This window comes from Bison bison, unplaced genomic scaffold, assembly GCF_000754665.1.
Source record: "Bison bison bison isolate TAMUID 2011002044 unplaced genomic scaffold, Bison_UMD1.0 scf7180017864029, whole genome shotgun sequence".
Taxonomy (NCBI): Eukaryota; Metazoa; Chordata; class Mammalia; order Artiodactyla; family Bovidae; genus Bison; species Bison bison.
Genome location: NW_011494601.1, coordinates 2,211,336 through 2,217,397, shown reverse-complemented (window position 1 = coordinate 2,217,397; position 6,062 = coordinate 2,211,336). Strand labels below are relative to the sequence as shown.

Below are 6,062 nucleotides of genomic sequence, written 5' to 3'. Positions count from 1 at the left end.
GCAACACAAAGAAATGAAATGCATCTAAATAAAAAAGAAGTAAATTGTCATCCCTTGCATATAACTTTACATATAGAAAATCCCGAAAACAAACCAAAACTGTTGGAAACAAAGTCAGTAAAACTGAAAAAAAAAAATCAGCATACAGAAATCAGTATTAGTATATAGTGAAAATTGAACTACCTGGAAAAGAAACAAACTAGCCCATTTCAATAGCTTAAAACAATAAAATGCCTAGAAAAATTTTAATCACTTAAGTGAAACATGTGTTCAATGAAAAGTACACAGTTTTGTTGAAAGAAGTCAGAGGCAAAAAACAAATGGAAAGACATTCGATGTTTATTGATTGAAAGAATTAATATTGTGAAAATGTTCATATATTTAAATATAGAAAATAGATTTATAGATATAGGTCAACACTTAGAGTTTCAATTCCATCCCTTTCAAATTCTAATGGCATTCTTTACAGAAATAGAAACAAAGTCCCAAATCTGTATGGATCACAAAAGACCCTGAATAGCCAAAGTAATTCTGAGGAAGAACAAAGTTGGAGATTCACACCACCTGATTTAAAAATACACCACAAATCAAGAGTAATAATATGGTTCTAGAATAAAAATAAACACACAGACCAGTAGAACAAAGAATCCAGAATGAAACCATATAAATATGGTAAAAATATTTGAGACTGGAACCAAGAACACCTAATGGGGAAAGGACAGTCTCTTCAGTCAGTGGTATTGAGAAAACTGGATCAAGCTGCAGAACAATCAAACTGGACCACTATCATAAAAGTCACAAATATTAACTCAAAATCAATCATAGATATAGGACGTGATACCATACTGCTCCAGGAAGAAAACAGGGTAGAAGTTCTTCAACATCGGTCTTGGTAATGAGCTTTTAGATATGACACCAAAGGCACACACAACGAAAACAAAACACCAACGTGACTACATCAAATTTAGAAGCCTCTGCACAGCGAAAGGAACAATTAAATGAAATGGCAAGCAACAGGAGAAAATTTTTGCAAACCAAGTACAGTGGTTAATATCCAAAACATGTGAAGAACTCATACAACTCAACAGCAATGTAGTTTTAAAATGGGCAAAGGGATGAAACAAACATTTTCCCAAAGAAAACACGTAAATGAAAAGATGCTCAAAGGAACTAATCAGAGAAATACGCATCAAAACCACAATAAACTATCACCTCACACCTTTAAGAATGGCTATCACCAAGAGGACAAGGGATGGCAAGTTTTGACAAGAAGGAAAAGAAAAGTGAACTTGTTGTGTACACTTTTTGTGGGAATGCAAGTCGGTTCAGCTACAATGGAAAACAATACAGAGATTCCTCAAAAAATTAAACAGATCTACCCAATGATCTAGCAGTTCCAAATCAGGTTGGCTTATCAGTTACCATGGAAACCAGAAGCTAAGGTAGGAGCAAGTGTGTAGCCAGTTTCTAGTTAAGCCCTATAATTAAGAGGATTGGATAGTCATGTGAAGCAGGGACTGGTCGAGCAGGGGATATAGAGAGAACAAGGGAACAGCTGTCTTGAATGGGCTGCTAATCCTCTACATAACCTGCCTGACCCCCACAATATCTGATCCCCTCCTTCCTTGATATCGCTGGGATCAGGTATATCAAGGTGCACTGCAAACAGATCCCATACATACAATACACACCACAGCAGCTAGAGAGTGCTAGGAGTCCAAAAGATGGGCTAACTTTGGAGCCAGGCACTAATTGGGTCAATTTTTCATGGAATTCCAGAGGAAGACAACAAAGGCATCTCGCTGTGGACCCAACAATCAGACTCATTTAGTAGTGAGGTTACTATTGTTGCCCTGTCTGCAAACAGATTCCCTCTGCTCGGACTAGAGATGAAATATAAGATGTTTAACAGGCTCAATGCAGGGAAAATCATGACCATTAAGAAAATCCAAGCAGCAGCACCATTCTGACATTATGTCACTCCTGTCTACAGTTTTTGTCTGGGCTGCAGTATCATTACGCAACCTCAGTCCCCATAGCCAGTATCAAATACTGGAGAGGGTGTGACAGACCACAGTGTTAATATAATGGTGCCTTTCTCCATAAGGAGGCCTGGCGTAATTATCTTAGATGGGGCCAGATGAAATCTGTAAATCCCCTTCTGGTACTAATACTAACCCCCACGGGGCTACAAACCTAAAACATGGGTGACTTCCCTACCAGTCCCAGGGCCATTAACAATATCTTCCCTGCAGGGTAGATCCTGTGGCAAGGACAAAAGTGAGTTATTCTCCTGACCATTGGCTGGCAATGACCTTGGGTGGTTAATCATTGAACTCAGATGGTGCTGACTTGTTCCTTTCGTTAACCTGATGTAGGTCCTGGAGTGATTGCTCCTGGAATATTTAGTTACAAGTTTGTGGGACTGAAGTTAGCCTACTGGTTCACAGGTTGAGACAGTGGGTTTCCTGTATAAGTTGTTTTTTAAGTACTCCACTCATCCTTCAATTAGCCTGGCAGTGGTAGGGCTGTAGGGCAGGTGGAATCTCCAGCGTATGGCATTTTTATCAGTCCATTTCTGAACTTCATGGCGGCTAAAGTGGGGGTGTTTTGTGTGTGCGTGTAGCCCAAGGCTACTCTTATTAATTCAGCATTTCCACAGGTTCCAAACGAATGGTTCAGGGTGACTGTAACCATCCAATTCCCAATCCTGCCCCTAAGTTTATGTCCCTAAAGCCTGTGTCTGTAGTTTTTTAGAGGTGGTGGGTCAGGGGTATGTTTGTACTTTGTAAAAAGCAATAAAGTCAGAAAGACTCTTGTGTGTTGCCTGTATCACAAGCCCTCCCCATGCAGTCAGGTGAACCAAAAGCACCAGGCTGCTACTTTTAAACTGGAAAGAGACTGAGGTTAGCAGGATGTCATCAGTATAATGGAAGAGAGAAATATCTCTTACAGTAGTCAGATTCCACAGGAACCCACATGCTAGTGGACAGCCACCCCAGGATTAACCCCGTAAGTTTTCCTTCCCCATCTGTATTCATCAACATTTTGGCCCTCACGGGGCTTTCAGCAGCCTTCTGGCTGACTCACCAATTGTTGGGCTGCAACACACAGGCCTGCACACTTGTAGATGCCCAGCCTGAGACCAAAGAAAGAGCTGAGAGACAGCGGGAGAGACAGCCACCGCTTATTGGACAAACACCCAAAGAGGAAGGGCCCTGGAGCAACAACATGCCATGTTCAGCAGGCAGCAGGAGGCACACTGTGGCAATCTCCACTCTTTGAGGGAGGAACCTACCATTTATAGGGGTATTGACATCAGGTTGGCTCATCAGTACCAGGAAAACCAGCAGCTGGGCAGCAAGCATGCAGGCAGTTACTATTAAGCCCTGTAATTAAGAGGTTTGGATGGTCATGTGAGTGAAGCAGGGACTGGTCTAGCAGGGGGATGAACAGAGAACAAGAGGAAGCCATCTTGAGTGGCCTGACCCTGCATGGGCCCACTGATCTGGGAGCTTCAACAGTAATGTGTACAAGCATCTGGAAAAATACCAGAGGCTACTCAGCTTAGCGCTGAGGCAAGTGCAGCGAATGAAGTCCATCAAGGACTGCAGATGTTGCTGGGACTGCAGTATGGCACCAGTGATTAGCCCCTAGAGAAACTGTGCAGTCATTCAGGATTCTGTCTGGAAAGAGAGGGTGGCCCAGTGATCCTCTGTGTGAAAGCCATTGTGATCACCATTTAAAATCTGATCTTCTCACCTGTGTTGGTGGAATTGAGAAACGCAAAGCATATCACTGAACCAGGAGTGTCTGGGTTTGATCATAAATAGAACTGGCCTCTCTCGGAATGTGAAGTCACGCAAAGGAAAGACCATATTCTGTGCTATAATGGGGTCCAAGGGCATGAAGGATGTATTTGACAGTCTAGGAGGCAGGAGTTAATAGAAGCCAACTTGCAGAAGAGATGAAGTATGCTGCTGCTGCTAAGTCGCTTCAGTCATGTCTGACTTTGTGCAACCTCATAGACGGCAGACCACCAGACCCACCACTGGGGTTCTCCAGGCAAGAACACTGGAGTGGGTTGCCATTTCCTTCTCCAATGCATGAAAATGAAAAGTGAAAGTGAAGTTGCTCGGTCGTGTCCGACTCCTAGCAACCCCAGGGACTGTAGCCTACCAGGCTCCTCCATCCATGGGATTTTCCAGGCAAGAGTATTGGAGTGGGTTGCCATTGCCTTCTCCTGAGATGAAGTATAGGACTCCTGAAATGAAAGTCACCATATATAAGGAGAGTTTGTCTAGTCACCAGGATAAGACTTGACAATTAGGCTTTGTGGGGAGAGGAGAGCAAGGGTTCAGTTCAATTTCCATGCTGATCGATCTCTCAGTGGTGTGTGAACATCCTAGAATAAAGTGGGATGGGTGTTATTTATAGAATAGAGAAGAGCTCAAGCTTTAGGGGCCCAGGTCCTGAGCTACAGGATCTTGCTTCAAAAAATTGCAATATAGAAAAGAGAAGACCTTTCCCTACATTTGAGGAAAGCTGACATCATAGATTCCATAACATACAAGGAGCATCAAAGCCCAGGAGCAGGTCAGCACATCCAATGAGATGGCGAAAAGGGAGGCTGGAGACCTAAGGGAAGGGTTGATGGAAGAAATAAGTCCCAGGGAACTACAGGCAAGCAGAGATGCCAACAACTAGCCCACAGTCACCGGGAATGAGAGTTGCCCTGTGATGGTTACAACAGTGTATCAGCAGCTTGGGGATATGAACTGGCCACTAAGGCCACATCATGGAGAAACACTGTTTAGTGGAGAGGTTAGGGCCATCAGTTAAGGGAGGATGACTCCAATACTTTGGCCACCTGATGCGAAGAACTAACTCATTTGAAAAGACCTTGATGCTGGAAAATATTGAAGGCAGGAGGAAAATGGGATGACAGAGGATGAGATGGTTGAATGCATCACCCATTCGATGGAAATGAGTTGAGTAAGCTCCGGGAATTGGTGATGGACAAGGAAGCCTGGCTTGCTGAAGTCCATGGGGTCCAAGAGTTGGACACAACTTGAGCAACTGAACTGAACTGAGGGAAGCCTGGCATGCTGAGGTCCACGGGGTCACAAAGAGTCAGACACAACTTAACCACTGAACAACAACAATCCTATAAAAGGCAAGTGGGGGGCTGTCCTAGATGCAGCAGAAAGCAAAAGAGTGACCCCTGTTGGGTGGCAGCTCCCCCAGACACTGCCCCCCACAGGCTGTTGCCTCAGCAGCCCCTCTATCTGCCCCAATCCTGCTCAGATCTCCAGGCAGCTCCCAGCTCTTTCCTAGTGTCTGAACAGTCATGTTGAGATGAGAAGGAAGAGAAATGGGCACAGCGGGTGCTGTTTCTTGGACTCTGTAGAGGCAGGTTGCTTTTGCAAGAGCTCTAGATGATTGTGCAACTTGCTGGTCTTCTCTGGACCTTGGATTCCTGGACATCCATGAAACACAGACACTGACGCTGCCACTAAACTCTCAGGGCTGCAGTGAGGAACCCATGAGGTCCTGGGCTGAAGGTGCTCTTTGAACTCTAATGTGTGTTCAGTGCCATGAACATCAGCAGCAAATGTCCAGAACCCAGGTGGGGGCGAATTGACTGAGTCAACAAGCCAAAATTTGTCAATCTTTTCTCTGGAAACTGGTACTGGAACCTCAGGTTACAGCGCAGGTATAAATACTCAATATTGGCTGAGGAACTTCAATTTGTGTGGAGGTTCTGAAACCCTAGAAGACGCAACTGTGAGTGTCTCTGTCCTAGCCTCTCAACTTGCTTTCCTGTGTCCGGTGAGTATCTTCCTGCCTGAATGGGTGCTTTATCCTACTGGTGCTGAGGAAGGCAGGGTCTGTACAGCTGTTCCAGTCTAGGAGGGTGAGTGTTGGAGGTGGGGCACAAGGTAATAATGGATGCTCTGACTGTGTTCCTTTCATTTGTGGGAGATGTGTTTCCTGGGCTGGGAGAAGGGGAGAGTTGGATGTGACATCCAACCAGATCTCTGATGCCATTGTCCCCATGG

General features: G+C 44.6%; 1 protein-coding gene across 1 annotated transcript in view; it reads left to right on the top strand.

Moving 5' to 3' along the window:
- Positions 1 to 5,744: 5,744 nt before the first annotated feature.
- LOC104984449 (conglutinin) overlaps positions 5,745 to 6,062 on the top strand; it is an 11,002-nt gene continuing 10,684 nt past the window's right edge. Inside the window, exon 1 of the mRNA XM_010834158.1 lies at positions 5,745 to 5,832. The gene's annotated coding sequence lies outside the window, so the exon portion shown is untranslated. The remainder of the gene's footprint in view (positions 5,833 to 6,062) is intronic.